General features: G+C 36.2%; 1 pseudogene; it reads left to right on the top strand.

Moving 5' to 3' along the window:
- The first annotated feature begins 19,427 nt into the window (after positions 1–19,427).
- The window catches only part of LOC101717021 (hsp90 co-chaperone Cdc37-like 1 pseudogene), a 39,707-nt pseudogene continuing 33,064 nt past the window's right edge, over positions 19,428–26,070 (top strand).

Genomic DNA, 26,070 nt, shown 5'->3' with positions numbered 1-26,070 from the left:
TTTTGAATTGGGTCTTTGAATTTGAAGGGTCTGATTTTTTTCAGTTCTTTATATATTCTCAATAGCAGACCTTTGTCTGAGCTATAGCTGCTTAATATTTCTTCCCACATTGTAGGTTGTCTCTTAGCTCTGTTTGTAGTTTCTCTTGCAGTGCAGAAGCTTTTTAGTAGGATGAGATCCCAGTTGTTGATTCTTTGTGCTAGCTCCCATGCTACTGAAGATTTGTTCATAAAGTCTTTTCCTATGCCAATGTCATCAAGAATTCTACCTAACTTATCTTCCAGCAAGTTTAGTGTTTCTGGCTTAATATTTAGATCTTTAATCCACTCTTATCGTAGTTTACTGCATGGTGATAGGTATGGGTCTAGTTTTAATTTCTGACAGATTGAAATGCAGTTTTTTGCAACACCATTTATTAAATAGGCTATCTTTCCTCCAATGATGTGGTTGGCTCCTTTGTCAAAGATGGGGTGGCTGAGTATGTTTGGAGTTGTTTCTGCATCTTCTAATCTATACAACTGATCTTCAGGTCTGTTTCTTTGCCAGTACCATACTGTTTTTATCACAGTATCTTTGTAGTATAGTTTCAAGTTAGGGATTATCATACCCCCTGACATGTCTCTGTTGCCTAGAATTGCTTTTGCTATTCTAGGTTTCTTCTGCTTCCAAATGAATTTTTGGGTTGTTTTCTCTAGTTCTGTGAAGTATATTGTTGGAATTTCAATCAGCATTGCATTTAATCTATATAGTAGTTTTGGAAGTATGGCCATTTTCACTATATTGGTTCTTCCTACCCAGGAACAAGGAATATCTTTCCATTTTCTTATATCCTCTTCTATCTCCTTTTTCAGAGAGCTGTAGTTTTCAGTTTAGAGGTCTTTTGCTTCCTTTGTTAGGTTGATTCCTAGATATTTCATTTTTTTGGATGCTATTGTAAAAGGAATTATTTCCTGAATTTCTCTCTCAATGGGTCTGCTATTTGTGTATAAGAAGGCTATTGTTTTGTGAGTGTTGACCTTGTATCCAGCTATTCTACTGAATCTGTCAACTAGGCCTAGCAGACTTTTGACTGAGTTTTTTGGATCTTCTATGTAAAGTATGAAATCATCAGCAAATAATGACAGTTTCACTTCTTCCTTTCCTATCTTTATTCCTTTTATTTCTTTCTCTTTTCTAATTGCTATGACTAATGTTTCCAGAACAATATTGAACAGGAGTGGTGATAGCGGGCATCCTTGTCTTGTTCCTGATTTTATTGTGAAAGTTTTAAGTTTTCCACCACTTAGTATGATGTTGGCTGTTGGTTTTTCATAGATAGCCTTAATCAGGTTGAGATAAAGACCTTCTATTCCAATTTTCTGTGGCGTTTTTATCATGAATGGGTGTTGGATTTGTCAAATGATTTTCTGCATCTATGGAGATGATCATGTGGTTTTTGTCCTTGACTCTGTTAATATAGTGTATTAAATTTATTGATTTACATATGTTGAATTTACATCCTTGCATCCCTGGGATAAATCCGACTTGGTCAGGTTGTATGATCGTGATGACCCTCTGTATTCCATTTGCCAGTATCTAATTGAGGATTTTTGGATCTATGTCCATTAGAGAGATTGGTCTGTAGTTCTCTTTTTGGGTTGGGTCTTGCCCTGGTTTAGGGATCAAAGTAACACTTGCTTCCAGGCATGAATTTGGAAGCCTTGTTTCCCTTTCAATTTCCTTAATGAGTTTAAAGAGTAATGGCAAAAGTTCTTATTTAAATGTCTTGTGGAATTCAGCAGTGAAGCCATCAGGACCTGGGCTTTTCTTTGTTGGTAAATTTTTTATTACATTTTCAATTTCACTCATTGTTATTGGGGTGTTTAGAATTTCTATATCTTCTTCATTTAACTTTGGCAATTTGTATGTATCTAGGAATCTGTCCATTACTTCTGTGTTTTCCATTTTATTAGAGTACAGGTTCTCAAAGTAAGTATTGATGATTCTCTGAATTTCTGCTGGATTTGTTGTGGCTTCCCCTTTTTCATTCTTAATTGCATGGATTTCAGCCTTTTCTTTCCTTTTTATGATAAGGTTGGCTAAAGGTTTATTGATTTTATTTATTCTTTCAAAAAACCAACTCTTTGATTCATTGATTTTTTATATCATTCTCTTAGTCTCCATTGCATTGATTTCTGCTCAGATCTTTATAATTTCCTTCCTTGTATGAGCTTTGGGTTTGTTATGCTCTTCTTTTTCTAGGAGCTTGAGGCTCTGCATTAGGTTATTTAACTGAGTTCTCTCTGTTGTCCTAATATGGTCATTCACTGCTATGAATTTCCCACATAGAACTGCTTTCATTGTGTCCCACAAATTCCTGTATATTGTACTGGTATTATCATTTACATTAGAAACTGTCTAATTTCTTCTTTAATTTCCTCTGTCACCCATTGGTTGTTCAGGAGGGTGTTGTTCAATTTCCATGTATTTGTGGGAGTTTTGCGGTTTCTTATGTTGTTGATCTCCAATTGTATTGCAATATGGTCTGATAATATACAGGGGATGACTTCGATTCTTTTACATTTACATAGATATGTCCTATGAGGTAGCATGTGATCTGCTTTGGAGAATGACCTGTGTGCAGCTGAAAAGAATGTGTATTCTGATTTTGTGGGGTGGAACACTCTGTAAACATCTATTAAGTCCATTTGTTCAGTAGCTTGGTTCAGATCTAGAATTTCATTGTTAATTTTTTTTCTAGTTGATCTGTCTATTTGTGATAGAGGGGTGTTGAGGTCCCCCATTACAATAGTATTAGTGCTTATTTGGTTTTTCACATGCATTAATATTTGTTTTGTATACTTGGGGGCATTCATATTTGGTGCATAAATATTTAGGATTGTCATCTCTTCCTCTTGGGTTGTTCCTTTCACAAGGATGTAGTGACCATCTTTGTCTCTCTTAATAAGTTTTGGGTTGAAATCTACTTTGTCTGCAAATAAGATTGCTACACCTACTTTTTTCTGGGTTCCTGTTGTGTGTAGAACCGTTTTCCATCCTTTTAGTTTCAGTCTATGGATTTCCTTTTGAGTTAGGTGTGTTTCTTGTATATAGCATATTGCTGGGTTTTGCTTCCTAATCCATTCCGCCAGTGAATTTCTTTTGATTGGTGAATCGAGGCCATTAGCATTGATAGTTATAATTGACAGATATTGACTCATCCTTGTCATGATGTTTTACTGTTGTTGGCTCTTTTATTTTTTATTTCTCCCTCTTTTGCTTTCCTGTCTTACCTTGCATGGTGCCTTCTCTCTGCTGGGCCTCATGAAGTTGTGACCTTCATTGTCTTTTTCTAGGATATTGCTTAAAATTGTTTGGAGTGCTGGTTTGGTGTTCATGAAATTTCTCAGGTGTTCTTTGTTATGAAAGTGTCTAATTTCCCCATCGATTTTGAAAGATAATTTTGCCAGATACAACAATCTAGGTTGGAAGTTATTTTCTTTTAGGGCTTGAAATACTTCACTCCAGGCTCTCCTTGATTTGAGGGTTTGTGTTGAGAAGTCTGCCGTGATTCTGATGGGCTTTCTTTTGTAGGTGATTTGTTTCTTTTCTCTAACTGCCTGTAGAATGTTGTTCTTCTGTTGGGTTGCTGGGATCTTGACTATTATATGTCTAGGTGTAGATTTTTTTGGTCATGGCTGGTTGGAGTTCTGTGCGCCTCACTTATCTGTATATCCAATTCTCTACCTCTGTCTGGGAAGTTTTCTACTGTTACTTCTGTGAACAGTTTTTTATGTCAACTGTACTTTCTCCTGTTTTTTCGTGGACTCCTATCAGTCTTACGTTGTCCTTGTTTGCATCATCTAGCAGCTGTTGGATTGATTTCTCATGGTCCCTTACTATCTTTAAGAAATCTCTGTTTTCATTATCCTTAACCACAATCCTGTCTTTTATATCTGATATTCTGTCTTCAGATTCTCTTAGTCTGCTCTGCATGCTTTCAATGGAGTTTTTAATGTCGTGAATATCTGTTTGAATCTGTTTCATGGATTCCATTTCTTTCTTATGTTGGACGATCATGTTTTCCATTTCTTTCTTATGCTTGGCATTTATGTTTTCCAGCATGTTTCTGATCTCATCTATTTTGTTATCTGTTTCTGCTCTAGAGCTTCTAAATTATTAGAAGTCTTTCATTCTGCTCACCATGTCTGTATTTATCTGGGAGATTATTTCTGCTTTAAATTTTTCTAGAGCCTCATGCATCTGCTTTGTTACTTCCTGTGCTATCAGTTCAGGGTGTCCAAGTGGTTGCTTGTCAGACTGTTCCACCTCATTTTCCCCAGAATTTCCTTTTTGTGGCGTGGAAGCCTGTGTTTGTGCCTTGCTTAAGTGTCTTCTCATTTTTGTTTTTGGTACTGTTCTTGGTTTAATTCCTGGGTTGATATTTCAAGATTGCTTAATGTAGGTATCTTTATTGCTTGTGTTTAGAACCCTTGTGGAATGATTGCTTTTCAGAGGTGTCTTCTAGATATAGCTTGTGTTTGGATATTTTATTTTCCTTATACCAGGTAGGAAAATGACTCTGAGGCTATTTTATTTTCCTTATACCAGGGTGGGAAACTAATTAGATCAATCACAACATGTTAGCCCAAAATACACAGCCAGCAATACCATAGCATCAAGCACAGCTTAGAAAATGACAATTTGTGGGAGTTATTAATCTATCAATTTTAACTATGTGAGTTAAATTAAAACTGAGGACCAACCTAACATAAGTCTATAATGAATAAGCACTTCAATATAGCATCTTTCCCCTTCGGGGTGGGGAGTTAAAAGGAGTTGAGGAGGGAGGGACAGGTAGAAAGAACAGGTAAGTTTAGCGGTGAGGCCCAAAGACACAGAAAGATCACACAAACTCTAAGAAGTTGTTAAAGACAAGAGAAAATGGCAGAATGAAAGTACAAAGATGTGAATAGAATCACCTAACAGCAACAGGGAGGCTAGATACCAAATTTACTTTCCTTTAAAGCTAAGGATAATCAAGAGAAGGAAAAAGAGAAGAAAAAAAATAAGGGAGAAATCTGAATTCAGTGCAGAAAGGAACAAATGGGGAGATGAGGATCAATGTGGGACAGTGACAGAATGAGTGAGAGAGAGGGAAAAGAAAGATAAAAAAAAGAAAATATAGCTTTGAAGAGTAGAGAGAAAGTAAAAATTAAGAATTGAAAATAGGAGGGAAAATTTTTTTTCTTTTTTGTAAATAGCAATAGAAATTATGGGCCTCCTTCAGGGTATGTCTCTGCTGTCACAGTAGGCAACATAGGAATCCATGTGCATATACGAGTCAATGAGTCTCAGCAAGCCAGCAGCAGACCAAGTACAGTGGTCTGATGTGCCTTTATTGTAGAGATTCTCTTTACTTTTCTCCTGAGCTTTGGTTTTCATCGAGGAGCCTGGGAAGCCCTCTTTCTTCTGCTCTCTCTTGTGGCGCTCAGGACAAGGGTCTTTATAATCTCCTGTGCCTCTGTAGTGTGGGACCAGGTAGCAGAAAAGCTAGAAGGCCAGTGGCCAAGGAGGGGGTGGGTGGGTGGGGGATGGGACTTGAAAGGAGCCTGCACAGCTAAGCACACTTCACCGTGGCGTGGGCGGGGCCTGGGAAGGCCGTCTAACTTCAAGCTGCTCCTCTCACCTAGCTGCTCCAGCTTAGAGAGAGTGGGATGGGGATTGGGCTGCAAGACGCCCCCCGGACCTCCTCAATAAATGATTTTGACAAAATGTTGAAAATATCAAAGCAACTTTAATTTCTATGACTTATGTATACTTTGTCCTGCAGACATATTTATAATCGGTGGAAATTCTCTCCTTACAACACACTGGCAGGGCTCAAACCTATTAAATTAAATAGGTTGAAACGGTAAACATTATGCCTACACAAATAAAGCCAAGAACACATCACTGAGCAACAGCCTAACTAAAGAGATGCACATATCCACAACAAATTCTCTTCTCTCATTTGAGTTCAACACTCAACACAAAAAAGAAACATAAAAACACAAGGAAAGGAAACACCTAATAAGACTGCCAACTCTAGCAAAGTGGTTTCAAGGGCCACCAACAGAGAACCAAGCAAACACAAATAGCTGAGCTGTGTGAAATGATTAAAAGAGAAGTTAAAAAAAATAAACAAAAACCAGAGAGGTCAAAGAGGACATAACCCCAAAATAGTGGAACTAACACAGAAAATGTCTAGTGTAACTATGGGAGAAACAAAGAATTGAAAGACCTAGCCAATAGTTCAAAACATGAATGACAAATTTACCAATGATATAGACTTCACAATAAAGTGCCAAAAACAAATTCCCAAGATAAAGTATGCTACAGAGCTCTTGAAAAGCAAAATTGACCAATGTGAACATAAGGTTTCAAAAATAGAGGAGAAAATGGAAATTCATGACAATTTACTCAGAGAGACCTTAGAATCAAGAAAAGAAAAAAGCCATGCAATAACTACTAGATGATGCTAAGAAGACAAACCTGTACTAATTGGAGTTTTAGGAAAATTTGAAGGCAGCATACATGGGATGAAAAGTCTGTTTACAGAGATGTCAACAGAAAACTTTCCAAATATGAGAAAAAATACAGCATAGAGGAAAGTGAGAGTTTCAGAATTCCATAAAACTATAATGCAAACAAAGCTCTCCATACACATCATAGTCAAAATCCCAGATATTAAACAAAACATCAGAATTTTAAAAGCTATCAGCAAAAAGCAAACAATGATGTATAAAGGTAAAGCTATTAATATTACAACATACTTCTCAATATAAACTTTAAAGGCCTGGAGAGCTTGCACTGAAGTGTTTCAAGGCCTAAAAGAAAACAACTTTCTACTCGGAGTAATAGATCTTGCAAAATTATCTGTCAAAATTGATGGAGAAATAAAATAAGGACATTCCATGACAAGGAACATTTAAGAGATATGTGAACACCAAATAAGAACTCCAAAAGTTACTCAAGAATGTCCTAGACAAAGAGAATGAAGCGAACAAAGCCAAAATGTACAATAGAATGAATACATCAACCAAGACAAGCAGTTAAACAAAATGGGAAAAATTAAGGAGCCATCACCAAAACAGTGTACAATGACAGTTATAAGTCAATACCTTTCATTAGTAACTCTCAAATAAGTGAGCTTTACTAACAAAAGGCACAGATTGGCAGATGGGAAGAAAAAACAGAATCCCATGTTCTATTACTGTTATATTCAAGAAACTCATCTAATACAAAAAGAAATTCATAAACTAAAAATCAAAGAATGGAAAATTGGTGCACTATACTATACAGCAGGCCTCAGGAGCGTGCAGGGGTTGCAGTTTTATGCTCAACATAAACTTCAATCCAAAACTGATCAGAAGAGGCAAAGAAAGTCACAAAATATTAGTTAAGGGAACAATTCAACCAGAAGAGGTAACAATTGTGATGATGTATGCAACAAATACCAGGGCATCTAACTTCAAAAAATGACCACTGCTTAACACAGAAGATCTAACAAATACTGACATAATCATAGTGGGGGACCTCAATACTCCACTTTCACAGAGAGCTAGATCAACTAATTAAAAAACTAAACAAGAAATATGAGAGCTGAACCACACTTTTAAATAAATGGACCTAGTAAATAGCTAGAGAGTGTTCTACCTTAATATAACAGAATACATACACATTCTTCTCACCAGCACACAAAACTTTCTCTAAAATGCACCACATATTAGTTGATAAACTGTTTAAATATAAAAGAATCAAAATTATCCCATGTACCTATTCAGATAATAGCACACAGAAACTACAAAACACTTGCAAAAGAAAAAAACAGAAATTGTGCTAACAGCTGGATATTGAATAACTCACTCTTGAATACACAGTGAGTCTCAGAAGAGATCAAGGAAGATATTAAACAACTCCAAAAATCAATTGATAATGCCAGTACGACATGCCAGAAGTTATGGAACACAATGAAAGCAGTCCTTAAAAGGAAATTTATGCTCTAAATGTTTATACTAGAAAAACAGAGGGAGCACAAACAAATAACCTATTGTGGAAGCTCAAGAAACTAGAAAAACAAGAACAATACAAACCCAAACCTAGTATAAGGAGGGAAATTATAAAGATTATAGAAATTAATGAAAATTAATTAAGAATATAATGCAAGAAACTAAGAATATAAGAAACTAAGAATATATTGAAAACTAAGAATATAATGAAACTAAGAATATAATGCAAAGAATTAATGAATCAAAGAGTTGGTTCTTTGAAACAGTAAACAAAATAGAAAAATCCTTAGCCAAATTCCCAAAAAGAATTAATGACCTACATCATTGCAATCAGAAATTAAAAGGAAGAAATATCATCAGACATTGATGAAATTCAGAAGATCATTTGCAACTACTTTAAAGAATGGAAGAATATTGAAGAAATAGGCAAATTCCTAGACACAAACAAATTACCAAAACCGAACCAAGAAAACATAAAAATGCTGATCAATTCAATAACCGGAAATGAAATTGAGCCAGTAATAAAAATCTTACCAACTCAGAAAAGTCCAAGACCTAATGAATTCACTGCTGAATTCTACAAGCCATTCGTAGAGGATATAATGCCAATACTCCTCAAAATCTTTAATGAAATGAAAGAGAAAGAATATTTTCAAACTCATTGCTAGATCCTCCCAATACACTAAATCCAACCCAGACAGGGACCCAACTAAAAAACAAAATCCAAAACAAAACAACACTAACGTCTAGTCTCTTTAATGAACATAGGTGCGAAAAATTCACAAAAAGATTGATAAACAGAATGCAAAAAATCATCAAAAAGATCATACACCAAGACCAACCACACTTTATCCCAAGGGTGCGAGGAACATTTAATATACACAAATCAATAAATGTAATACATCATATAAATAGAAGAAGGCACAACAGTATCATGATCATCTCAATAAACACAGAAAAAGCCTTTGAAAAAATTCAATATCCATCCATGTCAAAACGATGAGGAAAATAGGTATAGAAAAACTATACCCAATCTGATAAAAGTCATTTATGACAATCCTACTGATGATATTATATTCAATAGGGAAAACCTGAAAGATTTTCTTTTAAAATAGGAGCAATACAAGGATATCCACTATCACCACTCCTGCTCTATAACGTGGTCACAACATTAGCTAGAGCAATCGGGCCACAGAAAGAAACAGAACAAATGCATATATGAAAAGAAGTCAAACTATCACTATTGGCAGATGACGTGGTAGAGGCACAAACAAAAAAGACATATTGAATAACCGAATAAGTGATGCAGAAACAATGCCATACACATTCATCTGTCTGATCTTTGACAAATGGGCCACAAGCTTAAACTGTAGGAAACGGCTTCTTTAACAAATGATTCTGGGAAAACTGAAAATCCATAGGAAGACGATTAAATATAGGCTCATACCTCTCACCATGTACTAATAAAATCAAAGTGGTTCAAAGCACCAAATGTTAAAACAGAAAAACTTAACCTACTAGAAGGAAAGGTAGGTAAAACTAAAAGACAAAGGCTTACAGAAGGATATTTTGAACAAAACTCTAATTGCAGAAGAAATTATATCAAGAATCAACAAGTAGGATTATATGCAATTTAAAATTTTCTTCACAACAAAGCTAAGAGACAACCTATAGAATGGGAAAAAAATGTAACAGCTACACCTGAGATGTCCAAAAATAATAGATTATTCAGTCATCTACACCCTAGATGAGCCAATCAAAAAATGGACAATTTTTTGAATAGAGCCAGTAGATATATGAAAAAAAATATACAACACTGCTCACTAGAGGAATGCAATTGACAACAACACTGAGATGTAATCTCCAGAAAGAATGGCTATCATCAAGAAATTAAACAGCAACAAATTCTGACAAGACTGTGGGACAATAGGAACCCTTTCACATTGTTGGTGGAAATGTGAACTAGTACAACCACTAAAGAAATCAGTATCAAGTTTCCTCCAAAAACAGAATAGAAATTGCATTTGGCTCAGCTATTCTCATTCTAGACATCTTTCCAAAAGAGTTAAAGACATCATATTATAATGATACATGCATACCCGTGTTTATCACAGCATAATTCATGATAGCTAAATCTTTGCAGTTGCCTATATATCTATCAACATATGAATGTATAAATAAAATAAAGAAGGACAAACTTGAGCAATTTGTAGGAAAATGGATGCATATTGAGACCATAATGTAAAGTGAAATAAATCAGACACAAGCTTAAAAATTGTGCAGTTCCTCTTATATGAAAATTTCAATGTACAAACAAATCAAAGAACAAAAAAATAAAAGATAGCCAATAGGGAATAGGGAGATAGACCTTTTGCAAATGGGAAAAGGACCAAGAGTTGGAAGAAAGGCAAGCAAAGGGGGACAGGCAATGTAAAAAGAAGTAGATGTGTCAAGTGAGTGTGTTACCTACCTACAGTGAATGTATTCATGATGTACTGTAAAAAGTGTGCTACTAATAAGAAAAACTCCAGAAAACAATGGGGAAAAAATCTAAGTGTCTCCCCAACACATTTATCTTCTTCACGATGTTTTTGTTAGAAAAGTAAAAATGCAGAAGAATCCCCAGCATGAGTTAAAAAATATCATGGCTCACTGACAATGGCAGGGGTCATGGAAAAGCTGTTGTGGATCAGATAGGTGCTGTTAATGAACTGATGAAGTTCAATAACTATGCAACAATCTACTTTAACTTTTATATTTTATAGCAATGTGTAAAAAGTTCTCTTTGTGAAAGAAAAAAGTAACACATAACAAATTGAAATTCACTGCTCATCACTGCAAGAACAGGCAGATTAACCAGACCTGGACATCTCTGAGGTCAATGCTGCTTTAGGCACTTGTGTCCACAGCCTCAGTAGGTCACTTTGATGTAGACTTTGATTTTTTCTCCGTAGTGAGAACAAAGAGGATATGCTCCCCACCACCACCACCATTTATTCAAATTAAAAGACCACAGCTTTTTTTCCTTTGCTTCTAATTGGCTGTGGTCAAATTCTGTTCGGGAGGTTGATGGGTCTGCATAATAAGCAAGATTCTGTGTCATGCTCCATAGACAGAAAACTAACTAAGACACAGCCTCTGACATTGAGAAATCCCAGCTTTGAATGGCAAATGGCTTTTCATCAAGTCTCACTATGGAGGCCTTGTCACAGGCCCAATGGAAAGACAGGAAACTGAACAGTTAAATGCAGCTTGGAGTGACAGCTGATAATAATGGAAAACTAGTGAAACAAACAAACAAATAAAATAAGAAGAAAACATTGAATCCAGCCTTACTAACATAAGGAAGGACGCAACAGATGTTTCTATTACAGGCAATATATCAAAGGTTAGAATGTATTGATCTGGGAACCAAAATTATTATCAGAAAGAGATTTGTTTTTGTATATAATAACAACCACAGAATTTGAACATCTCTGCCTTGGGTTAATGTCACCAAGAATTATTTTTCCCTATCTTCTTTCTATCATTGTCATAGGGCTAGTTTTTGATCCTTAGGCCTTTCTCTCACATTCACTAGATAATACATGTGTTTGCAGCCTAATATCATTACACAAATGCATTTCAATTTTTATAGCATGGACATTATAGCCTATAGTCCTCTTCAAAGATCAAAGAAACTCTATCTTCTTGCTGGATTCATATATATGCCCACTTTAAAATCAAATACTGGAAACAGAATATGTATTATTGACCCAAGATAATTAAGTTTTGCTGCCAGATGTAAGTATATCTCCTCTAAAGAATGTGGTAACTGAAAAAAAGTGGTTTCGACCAGCAAGCAAGCAGTAGTTTTACAGAAGTGAGACTGATTTGGGGAAGCATCTAAAATGAAAAACCAAGGAGGGAAGAAAAGTAATAATAGGGATATTTAAGAAATTCAGAGCCATTGGACATTGACAGACAATTAGACCTCTGGCTCAAGGGGTTAAATGTGAAGTTTGTGTTTTAGGTTAAACAGATTGCGACTCAAATTTTGTTCTTTTTAACTAGTTAGAAAAATGTAGAAGTGAACAAGAATCAAATTTTTAATAATGTTATTACAATTTACTAGATGCTTGAGATTCATAAGCATATAAATTTCTGTCAGTTGTTGAAATAGTTATTGTACCACTATTCATAGTTGAAAAATTATATATATAATATATAAATATATAAAAATATATATTATACATATAATATATATAAATATATATATTTGTTTTTCACCCTCTGTATATTAAGTTTGATATAGCTTTCAGTCCACTCATAATAATCGCCAAAAATGAAGCATGGTCCCAGTTAGAATTTTCAGTCCTGGACCTGTATGAATCCCAGCACCATGGCCAAGATAATAATATTTTAAAAAATCTTTCCTTGCAAAGGTGGACTAGTGTCATGTGCATCCACTCTTCAGTATGGTGCGTAGTGAACAGTACAGCATCTGGCTGCTGTGCTGTGGATGGAGCTTGGCTTGGATGTGTGGGAAAGCTCATCATTAGGTGTGCCCACCACCTCCTTCTAGGACACAATAGTGTCAGGATTCAGACAGGTCCTGGACTAAAATATCTGTCTGTGGTTTTGCCTTAGTTTTTGAGTATTAGGAATAGACTAATAGCTACATCCTCCAACATATGATGTTGAAGATGAAAACGCAAGTCGTACAAAGCTATATTGGATAAGGTCTAGTACATTACTCATAGTATAGAGAGCACTTAGCATCACGTGTTGTGGGATAGGCTCATTAAATGAATTAACTCAGCTAATACTTACAAACTTTCAGCCACATTGTCTTAGTCACTATTCTATTGCTGAAACACAATATTTAAAAGAGAGAGATTTATTTTGGCTCACAGTCCATGGTTGGCTGGCACCAAGGAAAAACCAACATGGTAGAAGGGCCCTGTGGAATAAAGCTGCTCATGTCATGACATCCAGGAAGTAGAGAGAGAGGAAGAGCCAGAGCTAGTGAGGGAAATATACACCCTTCCAGATCTTGTCCCCCATGAACTGTAGCTTCCAAGGAGATGTCACTTCTTAATAGCACATTTAGCTATGGATTCATCTGTTATTTAACCAGCAATGGCTCTATGGCCCCATGATCCCATCACTTTCCAAGTGTCCAATCTCTGTACATATGAGGCTTTTGGATGACATTCTAGATCCAAAGCATAACACACTTAAAGTGAATGAAACCTTTTGTGTTATTTAAAATACAGCAAATTTAGCAGTTCCAGAACGTTGTGAGTTGGTACATAGATCAAGGTCCAGAGGCAGAGATAAAGCAGTCAGCTGTACACATCCAGCAGGATTTCTTCTCAAGCTATCTGCTTGTAAGTGTAAGCCTGCATTTTTTATGACTATACCACACTGCTAGAAAGAAGAATGCTGAGAAGAATATCCCAGGAATTGTATGTGCTTCTCTTCTCATTATCTCCTGTGTCATGTTTTCAGGGGTGTAGGCTTTCCACTGGAGAGCTAGGACTAGAGAGGCAAGGAGGTCATCTGGCTTGCTCTTCTTCACTTACACTCTACTTTCTGCCGGTTGCAAAGGACCCCTTGCAAAATGCCTGTGCCTCTCCTGGTTCAGGAACCCACCATGATTCCCTATTGAACTCGCTATTGGAGTGGCTCCCAACTGTTGAAAGTGACCTGCCAAAATTTTAATATTTGGTAACATATTTAACTTCTGAAAATACAGCTCATTCATTTTCAACTTCCATGTTCCTGCCACATTCTATTATTTCCACCTCCTCAAAGCTGCTATCATCTCTCTTTCCTTTGACTTTGGCCCAAATGGTTCTTTCTGCCCAGACCTGTCCACCTCCCCTTAGTCCTTACTGCTCTCCCCCCCCCAGTAATTCTCATTCTTCACTTTTCAACTTCATGTCATCTTTCGAAGAAGTCTACATTATCCAATATTTTCTTGTACTATATGTTGGTTAGCACCTTGCAATGTTTGATTAGTAAACGTTGGTGGATTGCCTGTTTATTGTTTGTATCCCTATAAAATTATGAATAGCTTGAGAGGAATATCTGTGTAGGCTTTTTTATTGAGTCTTCTGAAGCCTATCACACAGTCCATAAGAAAGTTTGAATTAAGCTAAAAGCTGAAAACCTTCATTATTTAGTGCCCAATGTAACCAAATCTTAACACTTTCCAAATCATTAACTAGTTTTATTAATAAATAGCATGGTGTTTTCTTTTTATACCTATTTCTCTTGCCTATTTGAGATTGTCTATGTTATGATGAAGAAAAGAGGAAACGATATCAGGAAAATGATCTAATTTCTTGTCTGTTTACGTCATATAAAATGTAGGCTTTTAAAAATCAGGATTAGAATGAGCAGAGACAGATCATATCCAATTTTAGGTATGAGTGTAAGAGATTTTACATATTTTACAACTTACCTATTTTTTCAGAAATGGTGAAATTTAAAAGAAAATTACATTTATTACATTTCATCAACTTTTAATATAAAACTGCATACCCACGATGTACCATCAAACAAAAAAACAAAAAAGAAAAAGAAAAGACAAAAAATGCAATCTGAATTAGACTAACAATGACGTGAACAAAAGCAGAGCTGTTTTAGGAAAAGGACCCTATGTACCCCCAATTCATCCCCAGTTTGTTAAGACTGTGGAGTGATGGTAGAGACACTATTAAAGGATGTGGAGGAAAGCAGTGCCAAAAGCGTTAAATTGTTTCCAAATATTTACATCTGCTTTGAGCTTCAAGGAGAAATTACTGATTTAAGGATTAGGAAATGAATGAGCCTTTTTAATAACAATGCAATACTGACACAAAAGGGAACAATTCAGGAGACAGCTGCTTCTGTTCTGAAAAGCATGTGAAGTGTACACATTTGCCATCAAAGGATAAAAGGAAATTCTTGTTGGGTAAAAAGAAAACAGAAAAATAAGCAGCAAAATGTGAGGAGTGGTGAATAGAAGACAAACAGGAAGAATGATGAACAGTTTTATACTAGTGATGTCAAATACTGGGAGCCCGGCAGGTATCATTAACACAAACCTATAAGCTTGGGGTATCTGTCTCTCATTTTCCCATAAATTTGTACATAACATTCTAAAGCTCTAAAAATGACTCTCAGACCTAGAATAAATAAGATGTCATGTGTTATCTCTCCATTTCCTAAGTGCCATGTGTTATGACAGTTATTATGGAGAATGATGAAAGTCTAGAGAGACAAAGTAGGAATAAGAAACACCAGTGTCTTGGGGATAGCACGCCAAACCCTTCTCAAGATGAACAATTCTATTTCCCCACCTGTCAAATGGAACTATGGGGCTAAATAAATTTGTTCAGTCCTGTTAAGATAAACTTATTCATTTAAAAAGTTGCTAGAGAGTCTCTCTTTTAGAATGCACATTGGTCTAGGGATTAATATACAGTACTGGTGATAATGGGAAGGAACATACAGCCAATCAGTCAACCATAAATTAAAACTTGTCACTGCATAGACTGGTCTGCCTGCATGAAATTTTCCAGATGCATCTCACTTTTCATGAGGACTTTCAAAAAAACATACAGATTGCCTTTAGCTTAACTTCCCAGCATTCTATGACATCAGAGATGCTAATCTCAGCTAATTTCTTACATGGACATCCCCTGAGCCACTGGCCAGCTCCAGCTCACCCAGAGCTGGGAAGTATTCCAGTTATCACACTGAGATGACAGCAAGCACTGTGAATAGGTACTTTCCTGCTTATGCTGCAGTAACTGTGCTTTCTTTGCCATGATGTGCTTTAGGAGTTCTTGTAGGCATTTAAATCTGAAGTTTGAGTATCTCTTATCCAAAATGCTTGGTACCAAAATTATTATATATTTTCAGATTTTGATTAGCTTTACATACATAATGAGATACCTTAGAAATGGTACCCAAGTCTAAAAGTGAAATTCACTTATATTTCATATTAATTTACATATCCTTATGCATCTAGAAGGCAATTTCATACAATGTTTTGATATGCTTGTGTTTTGACCTTGACTAGGTCAAGTGTACAATTTATCTATTCTGGTGTAATGTCAGCATCCAAAAAGTTGAAAAAAGAGGTGAGATGTGTCATGTACAGGTGCAAATTCCCTATGATGAATGTTATCATTATGTATGCCTAAAATGTACCAATCAATGTTTTGCTATAAAAAAAATTCAAAAAGTTTCAAGTTTTGGAGCTTTTCAGATACTGCATTTTTTGGATTGTGGATTCTGAACCTGTGCATGATGCTAAATCTATATTTAAATCTATTAAGTATATACGTCTGTGTCATTTCTGGAAGCTGGATTTGAGAAACTGACATAAATAATTAGATCAGGATTTATGGGCAAATGAAGAGTTTTCAGTTTCTTGTGATTGAAGACAAGAGACAGCATGAATGACACTGATATGGGTAGAGACATGTTATTGGACACATTGTCCCATCTTCTCATTGGATGTATAGCTGTTTGAGGTGGGCTGAAGCCAGAACATGTTGTAAAATGATAACTAAGAGTGTCTCTCTATGTACTGTGTCTTCTTAAGATCTATTTTAGATGTTGGAATGTCAAGTACCATGCTATCTATCAAATCATATGGAAGTCTAAAATTCAGAGAGATCTGAAGTTACATTATCTCAAGTTTTCCAGAATCTCTTGGCATCTAAAAGAGAGGAATAATATACCTAATATTTATTACTTACTTTTGTCTTGGAATATGTTTTTATCATCGACTAAAATGCACAATGTTAAGCTTAATAAAGACCACAAGGATATTCATGTTCTAGTCTCCAGAACTGTGAACACATTACCTTATGAGGAAAGGAGACTGCAGAAGGGATTCCACTGAGGATCTTCAGAGGGCATCTATCCAGCCTTATAGAAAGGAGGCAGGAGGAGCAGAGCCAGGTGTGGCAGATGTGATCACAGAACCAAATGATTATACTAATACAAGAGGCTGCAAGCCAAGACCAAAGCCACCTCTAAAAATTGAAAATGACTAGGAAACAAGCTTTCTCCTAAAGTCTTTAGACTTCTAACCCCCTAAAGTAGCAGAAAATAAGGCTGTGCAATTTGATGACTTGTTACAACAGCGATAGGAAATTAGTCTATTCTCTTCTTTTGGCCAACTCCTAGTTGTCTTATTCTAGCTACCTCAGTGAGCTTTACTTTTGTGAAGGTAAAAGGATTCTCAAGGTTTCTCTAGGAAGGGGGTTTTCATCGCTAAGCCCCAAAACCTGACCGAGCAAATCTCTTACAGAGCTCTTAGCAGCTACACTGTACTGGCCCATGTGATTTATACCCAAGTGGTGAGTTCTGTTGAAGAGGACTCAGACTCACCTAAGGTGCCCTGTTAGCCCCCTTGGTAATATCTAAGAAGTGAGAGTGCTGTGAGTGTGACTGTGTCCCTGTCAAAGTGCCCAAGCAGCAGGAGAAAAAAATGTGAAGTTGGGCTTATGTTTTTTCACTGCTTTATGCTTTCACACTTTTTATTAGTTTTTTTATTAGTACATGCATGTGGCACATACACTTACAGTTACCATGGGGATTTAATTTGTGAGCCAAAGCTTTTGACACACTTGATGCTCTCCATACATGCAGTTCATACCATCTCACAAAGAAAATATGATTATTTAAGGGGTTTTTTTTGCAGAATATATGGGTAAGAAACCTGTTAGCACTCATCATGTTTGAACCAAGAATGCCAATGTACTGATAAATGTTAATTCCCCTCGTAAGACTTGTCAGGAACAGGAAAATCATAGAGTCACTGAAAGTTTGCCAAACATATCCCTCAACTTATTTACTGTCTATGAATTTTAGAAGACAATTGGTTGAGCTCTTTTAATCACATAAATCACACCACACATTTGAGCTGATGACTGTACATGTCGTTTTTCTAATGGCATGAAAATCCTTGTAGCTGAATTTATGGCCACTTCAATCCATTTGTTCTCTAGAAAGCAGAGTGATGGTTTAGGTGGGACCTTCTGGGAGGCATAGGGTTCTAACCAACATCAATCCAAATTAATCTGTCTAACACTAAGCAAATGACTGGAATGAACAAGGTGGCTCACTCAGAGTAACTTAAGTAATTGGGACATTTGTAAGTTTCCTGAAGCATTTTCTTAAGGTCATGCCAAGCCTCCAATTTAGTCATCATCACACTTTATCTTCAAAGTGTCAGTTTGGTCTGCACCTTCATTTAAGCCATTATAATTTTAATAATGATGATCATTCTGGAAACTGACAGCTTAGCAGCATTAGGAAAAGTGGAGCTAATGCTTTCCTGTGCTTATTGGTGTGCTGATGGAACGGAACCCTCCCAGTGCCCTGTGGGAAGCTTTTCCTAGCATCAGTTTATTCCAGCAATCTTCAGTCTCATTTTGTTCTTGATCTCTCCTCTCTCCTCACAGACAACAATCATCCAGCTCAATTGCTATCACTTAATCTCCCTTCTACTCTCCCAACTGCAGAATGCATAAGCTAACATTAAGCCATGTATAAAAACCCCCTACTATAATGATACCAGTACCATGCCTTTGAACTTATTTTGTCAAACCATTGATAAATGCAAGCAAAAAATAAACAATGAAATCTCATTAATGGCACCCAAAGTAATCAAAGCATAAGATTATACAAAGAATATGTGCTTGCTTCAGAATAGTGATAACAAAGGAACAGAAATAGAAAAACACAAGTAGACCAGGTTGTGTGTGTATGTATGTGCATATATTCATTACTTTTATTAAAGATTTTCCTACAATAGATTGTGGCTTTTCACATCTGAAGTATGTGATGAGTTTATAAACAAATAATGCTGAGAATGACAAATAATTTGAAAAAATGAATCTGGTACTTATTCAAGTATTTGCTGGTATAATATCAAGTTTAAAATATTACTAATAAAAATTTAAAAGCGCTCTGAGGGAAATAAATATTTGCAATGAAAGGATAAGAAATGGCTAAGAATAATATCATGGGGGAAAATCATAAAGAGTCATGTACATAGATTTGATGAAATAAAACTATAAAATTGTTGCAGATTATAGGAATAATAAAATATTTAAAACTAACAACGGGTTAAGAAAAATGTATTTCAAACACATAGGAAGATATAGAGTTGGTATACATAAAGAGTTCTAATAAATCAGAAAAGCAATTCCCCAATAAAATGAGCAAGGAAAAATATACACACAGAATTAAAAGTGCCATGGTATAAAAACTATGTAATACAACTATTAGAAAGTTTTCATTTATGTAGTAAAAGAAAATCTAACTTAAATTTCAAACTAATTATTTTCATTCTAGAACAATTGGCAAGATTTAAAATAAAATACCCACTGCCGATTCAGATTCATGGTTCTCACTCAAGTTGTAGCTATCACATATGGCAGATTTCTGAAGAGCATTACAAATTTTAAAAATCTGCCATTTCCTCTTGCACTTTACTGCTCATTAGGAAAATTCTGTGGCGTTGGTTCGGAGTGTAATGCCATCGGGGAGCAGCTGCGTGTGCTTACCCTCAGCCCCAAGTGGCCTCCTCCTTGGCGAACAAGCACCACGCAAGAGCTGTCCACCGTCCTGGTTCTGAAATCACTCAGGGATAAGAAGAGCAGTCTCCTCCCCACAGGAAGACTGAGGCAGACCTCTACGGGCATCGCCCATGCCTCCGTTCATTGGATTTGCCTCTTTCCCACATCACCCGCCTTTGTTGAACCATGGTAAATTTGGAAAAGATTGAGTCATTTTTTCTGAGTCACTAGTTAATCTTCAGCACCAACACAATACTGGATACTTTATATTTTCTTTAAAAATGTATGATGCTTTGCTAGTTCGGCCATTTTGAGTACGTATGTAAAAGGACCAAGGAGCTAAAAGGAGAGGGATTTTCTAAAGGAGATTCACTGAACTTAAATGTCTCAGGAGTGTGATAAAAGAGTAATAACCCTGTGAAAAGAGCATGCTTGGATCCAACCATATACATGCACTGTTGCTCACATCTGGGGATAGATAAAGTAAATGTGTATAAAAAATGCCTAATAATGGTTGATCATTTCCCAAAGCAGAGGGTGCATTATAGAAAATGCTGAGTCAGCACAACCACTTATCATAGCAAACAACCATTCTCCAGAATGATCCCTGTTGTTCATGAACTGATACTCGGAGGACATGCGGTTGCAACTGCCATCAGCAAGGAAAATGACAAAGTGAAATTCAAATGAAAATTTCATCCTGAGGAGAATATTGACAGAAGTTTATAAAAATTCCCCTCCATCTTCTAGTTTATATAAAGAGAGACTAACAAGGCCAGAGTGAATGTATATTGACTAAGGTCACAGCGAAAATTGGTTTAGCACAAAAACCTGAGGAATTTGGTGTAACTCTGAAACAGAAATAGTTTTCTTTTCCTTTCTTATATAGTTCTCTTTGCTCCCTCCCTTCCTCCTTTCCTTCTTCCCATACTCCTTCTTCCTTCATTCCTTCCCTCCTTCCTTCATTCATTTCCTCATTTCTTCCCTCTCTCCCTTTCTTTCTTCCCTCCCCATTCCTTCCTCCTTTCTTGTTTTCCTCTCTTCCTCTTTCCTTTCCTTTTTTCCTTCCCCATTCTTTCCTCCTTTCTTATTTTCCTCCCTCCTTTTCTCCATTTTTCCTTCCTTCTTTCCTTTCTTCCTTCCTTCTTCAACAAATACACCTGATAGTGAAGGAGAGAATTGTAGAAGCCTCACCTTATTCAAGGCTGATTGGTAAAGGCAGTGAAGGTGCTCAAGGGAGGCAGACACTGGCATCAGTTCTCAAGAGCAAACTAATATCAGCTCTGTCTTTCAGAATAGAAGCTTACTCTCTGGGTTTGGATGAAATACTGTCCATACTCAAATTTCTAATGATTGAGGAAATCCAAACAATAATTTGAGAGCCATCTTCTAAGACATTTCTATTTCCTGTAATATAGATTCCAATGGAAAATTATGATTTGAAGTGGGGAGAAAGCTCACCTGGCATTTAGGTAAACTTAAAAATTAACCTGTTTGGGAATGTTTTAAGTGATAATATGTAACAAAATCATTCAGAGCAAATGTTGAGTGGAGAAAGAAAATTGTTTAGGTAAAGAAAGCATCTTGAGGTTGTTAAAAACAAGGGTTCAGAATTAAATGGAAATGGAAGGTAGCAACTCAAACACATGGAAGTTCATTGCCATGGATTCAAATGTGATTTTTGGGAAAGTGCCCACTGCTTATTAAAAATGGAAATAAAAGATGTGATTTCTCTAAAATTTCCAGGAATTTTAGTAACATGAAGCTTTACTTGCAGCCTCAGGATTTCAATAGAGATAGAAGTTGGGAATGGCTGGAAATGTTCTAGGTGATGCCACCTCTGACACAGATACCAGAACTTTCCAATCACTAGTCACCATCCGTGATATGGAGTTGTGAAGATGGTGCAGATATTTAGCAGGAACCCATGAAGTAGCTGCTAACTTCTAAGGATGTAGCAACAGAATGTGTCATGGCAATGAAGGAAGGGAATGGGCAGAATCACACATTAGCTGGGAAGACACCCTCTCAGCATTCTTGAGATATATCAGTGGTAATTTAGAATAGGCAGGGGAATCTTTCCTACCACCACTGTATTTCTTCCTCAAAAAGGGAAATTGTGAGCCAATTGTTCTGCTTAGGATAATTGGGACATAGTTCTGAGAAGGTTGTGAAAGTCATGCATCATCTGGCTGTACACACATGCCACCCCTTCCAATTTGACTTCTTGATTCTGTGCTTGTGGAGATTCCAGAACAAGGCCAGATTACTTTCTTGCTTTTTGTTTTAGATGAGTTCTTGTATGGTCACTGAATAATCTTTTACTTAGATTGATATTTTTAAGAATGAAAAGAGAAATCTTTTAAAATGAAGGCAGAACAGCACTCATACACTCAAACAGTCTAGTCAGTGAAGCATGTGGTTACTCTGGAACTTGATACTAGGGAATCCTAAAAATTTCAAGACAGGCTCTGAGTGGTCATTGGTCAGGTACTCAAAGGAACACATACTGCTTGTTTGTACACTGAGCCTAAGATATATGCTTTAGGATAGCTTGACAGAGAGATTTTCCCAAGGGATGTCCAATACTAATATCAGAACACAAATTATTAATTTGTGCTATTTCACAATTTTCATTGTCATATAAGGAGGATGTTTAGGAGTGCAGTCATAAAAATTTACTGGATTTTCTGGACTTTGTATCATTTAATAGAATCCCAATCCACAATTATTCCAGTACTCATTGTTAACAATTAATTTTATCACTGATAAACCTGCCTTAGTTATAACTTCACTGAGCCACAGGATGCCCAGATATCTGGCTAAGCATGATTTCCAGATTTGTCTGTAAAAGTATTTCTGACACAGAATAACATTTGAATCAGTAGAGGGAAGCAGATTATCCATCCCAATTTGGGGGCCATCATCTGATCTGTTGTGGCCCAAAGAGAAGAAAAATAGTGAAAACCACAGGTTGAGCCTTCCAGATGATTTTCAATGGGACAATAATCTTCTCCTGTCCTCAACACTCCTGATTTATAGGCCTGTGGGCTTAGACTTGCATATGCACCATTGTCTCTCTAGTTTTCAGGCCTTCTAACTGCAGTACTAGCTTTCTAGCATCTACAGCTTATGGGGTTGACTGCAGGACTTCTCAGCTTTCATAACTGGATGAGCCAATGCCTTATTTATTGAGTTCTTCTCAGATATCTATTAACTATCAATCAGTATTTATATCTGTAGCAATGTATCTATATATTATATACATCCTGTTCTTCTGCAGAACCTTAAATACAATCAGTCATGCACATGAAGAAGACAGTACAGGAATATGCTCTCAGGATGTATGATTTATTTTATTGCTCCTAGAAACAGTTCTCAAAATTTTCCATTCTTCAGTTTGAGTTTTTAGTATATTTTAAGGGTGAAAGTTTCATTGGTAAAGGATTTGTAATGCATCATTTTTCAGAATGTTTTATCTGCACATACACATCACATGCCAAAAATATTTACCTTTTGGACAATATCAATTTTCTGCATCAAAAAATATGGATACTTAGAAGTTACGTGGAGCTTGAGCATAAAATTAATTAAAATACATTTTTTAAGGTAAACTGGATCTTCTAAAATCCTTAGATATTTTTGGTGTAGGGAAGAACCTGCTGCACAGCTTTAAGTATTCATGTATATGACTCTCTATCTGTTTATATTTCCCCCTCCAAAAATATCCTTTCAAACGGTCCAGTGAAATATGGGCATAAGTTCTCCCCATCATGGAAAAATTGTGGTATCAGTCTCCTTTATCTCCTGCTACTTTCTCTCAAGGTGAAACCATGTACTTTGTGTCTAGAATCCTTTGAGTTTATCAGTGCTCATTTCTTTCCTTAAGTTTGCTGGGTTTTGATCTCCTTAGCTGCTATGTTGTGAGACTCTCTGTACATGTTTATTTGTGTGAATTTTTAAAATTAGATAACTTGTAGAAAATAAATTTCAGTGCACGTGACCATAGTTAGGTAATCAAAAGTGTTACATAGAGGACACTTTAGTAACAGTATTGACTCTAATAAGATAAATTTCCCGTTGAGTTCCCAGGAGCATTGTGTATCTGTCCACAGATGTCCTTGGTGAAAAGAATATTCTTGGGCCTTAATCTTGCAGGAGCTTGCAGATGATGTAGCTTAGGAATCTGCAGCAAACAAGAACTCCTCGTGTTTCTTATATGCAGAAAATTTTGAGAAGTGTTGTACTAGCTTTCTATAACAATACTGAGTTTATAAAATATTACTTTGTTATATCTTAGATGCATATTTTTGTTCATTAACTTTATTGGTATATTTTAGGTATACAATATGACAACATTCATCATTCAGAATTTGTACATTTACATGATTTATCTTGGTTCATATTTTTTCCTCATTCACCTGCCCTCCCTTCAACCCCTCCATCCCTCCCTATTTACAAAGACTGTTTCCATTTTTTCCTTTTCTCATATTTATTCCTTTCCCTTCTTTTCTTTCCTCTACTTCACCCCCATCCCCTTCCCTTTTAGATGCATATTTATAATTAAGTCATTTAAACTATTTTGTTTAGACTTTCTGTAAGGTGAATGTTAAATAAAATGTTATAGTAAAACAGCAAAAACAGCCATCCCAGCTGGAGAATGCTGTCAAAGATTTTACATTCTCAATTATCACAAACATACCATGGAAAAATACTGCATTAATGCAGCAATTATACAGAAAAACTAATGAAAATCATGCTAATTCTCTATATTGTTCAGATGAGAAGGTTTTCTCCTCTCTTTCTTTTTTTCCCTAATTAAGAGACTCATAAATAGAAGTCCTAACCTTGGTTCTCTATGTGATGTCAGAAATAAAAGTTTTGTCTTAGGCAAATTCCAAAATGAAGTACAAAATGAGGTGACAAACACAAATTTCTTTTTTAAATTAAATTTTTGATAACTGTTTAGATATTGATAGATGCTTCTCCCTCAGAGTTTCAAACTATTGGAATATAAGTTTCACAAATTAAAAAACACCATTTAAAGGCCACAAATTGGTCAGATTTATAATGTGTGTATCCCTCCAAAATTGTTGTTGCAATCAAGATATTGATGATAGCCATCAATGCCAAGGGTTTCCCCTTTATTTGTGGCAATCAATTCTCCTTCCCTGTTTCTTTCCTCACATGTCTAGGTGACTGAGTTGATCTTCTGTCACTATGTAGTAGTTTGCACTTTCTAGAAGATAGATAGATAGATAGATAGATAGATAGATAGATAGATAGATGATAGGCAGGCAGATAGGTAGGCAGACAGATAGCTAGACAAATAAGAAATTTTCTGAATCAGTTTTTGAGGCACACTCCATTGCAAGTGCTGGCACCCAGCACAGAGATGTTTCCTTCCTTCTAAACCAAGTTCCAAGTTTAAGAACATGAAGGTGCTCAGAGCTTGCATTCTGCTCCTTGGGCCATGAATCCCTAGTGTCTGAGTTACATTGGAGAGCACCAGCAGGTGAGAAGCTGAAAGAATAAAGCAGCAGAGCAAAGAGCTGAGTTTAGGAGAATGTGTGCTACACTTATTTTGAACCTCAGAGGGTTCACTTTAAGAAAATGAATAGGAACCAGGCTATGTAGGGATGTTTTCTGCTATTAAAAACAGAAACAAATGTAGCATTATATTCTCACAGTGTAAAAGAGAGATTTATTTTGGCTCCCAATTTCTGGCTCCAAGGCAGAAATGGCACAGGAGAAAGTTACGGAAAACTGCTCAACCCTAGGCAGCCCAAAAGCAGAGAGGGAGAAGAGCTGGGGACAAAGATACACAGTTTCAAGTCAGGCAGTGACTCTCCCTTTCTGACCAGACTTCATCTCAGAATTGGAGCCCCTTGGCAGACATGTTAGATCTAAACCATACACCAGCTATGACATCTGAAGCATTTGGGAGGAAAGACATCTCACCTTAAATATGTGCCACACCTAAGGCTCTGCAGAGCTCACCTTTGCAGAGCCAGCCAGGGAAGATATCAGGCCTTTTGAACTTTCCTGTTTTCCTCCTTTAATCCTGGAGGATTCTGTGTTGTGGGCCTGCTACAACTAATTATCACAAACAGAGTGATTAAAAACCCCTGAGATTTTTTACTTCATAATTTTGAAGGTCAGAAGTCTGATGGTCTCAACAGACCAAAATGAAAGTGCAGGCAGGACTACATTCCTCTTGGAAACTCCAGAAGGTACTGTGTCCTTATCTTTTGCAGTCAATAGAGTCCACCCCTACTTGATTATTTGACCACATTCTCCACCATAAAAACTAGTAATTCTGGGCCAAGCCTTTCTTACGTTTTGTCTCTAGGTTTTCTTCTTCTCTTTCCCAAGTCACTTTTAAGAACCTATTTGAGTACATTGAATCCCATGTAATTCAAGATTATCTTCTTATTTTAAGATCGTATCATTAACAAAAATAATTA

Source organism: Heterocephalus glaber, unplaced genomic scaffold (genome assembly GCF_053883595.1).
Source record: "Heterocephalus glaber isolate CG9 unplaced genomic scaffold, H.glaber_assembly_v1.0 deba00000281, whole genome shotgun sequence".
NCBI lineage: Eukaryota > Metazoa > Chordata > Mammalia > Rodentia > Bathyergidae > Heterocephalus > Heterocephalus glaber.
The sequence above is the reverse complement of the archived record's forward strand: the minus strand, read 5'-3'. Positions and strand labels throughout refer to the sequence as shown.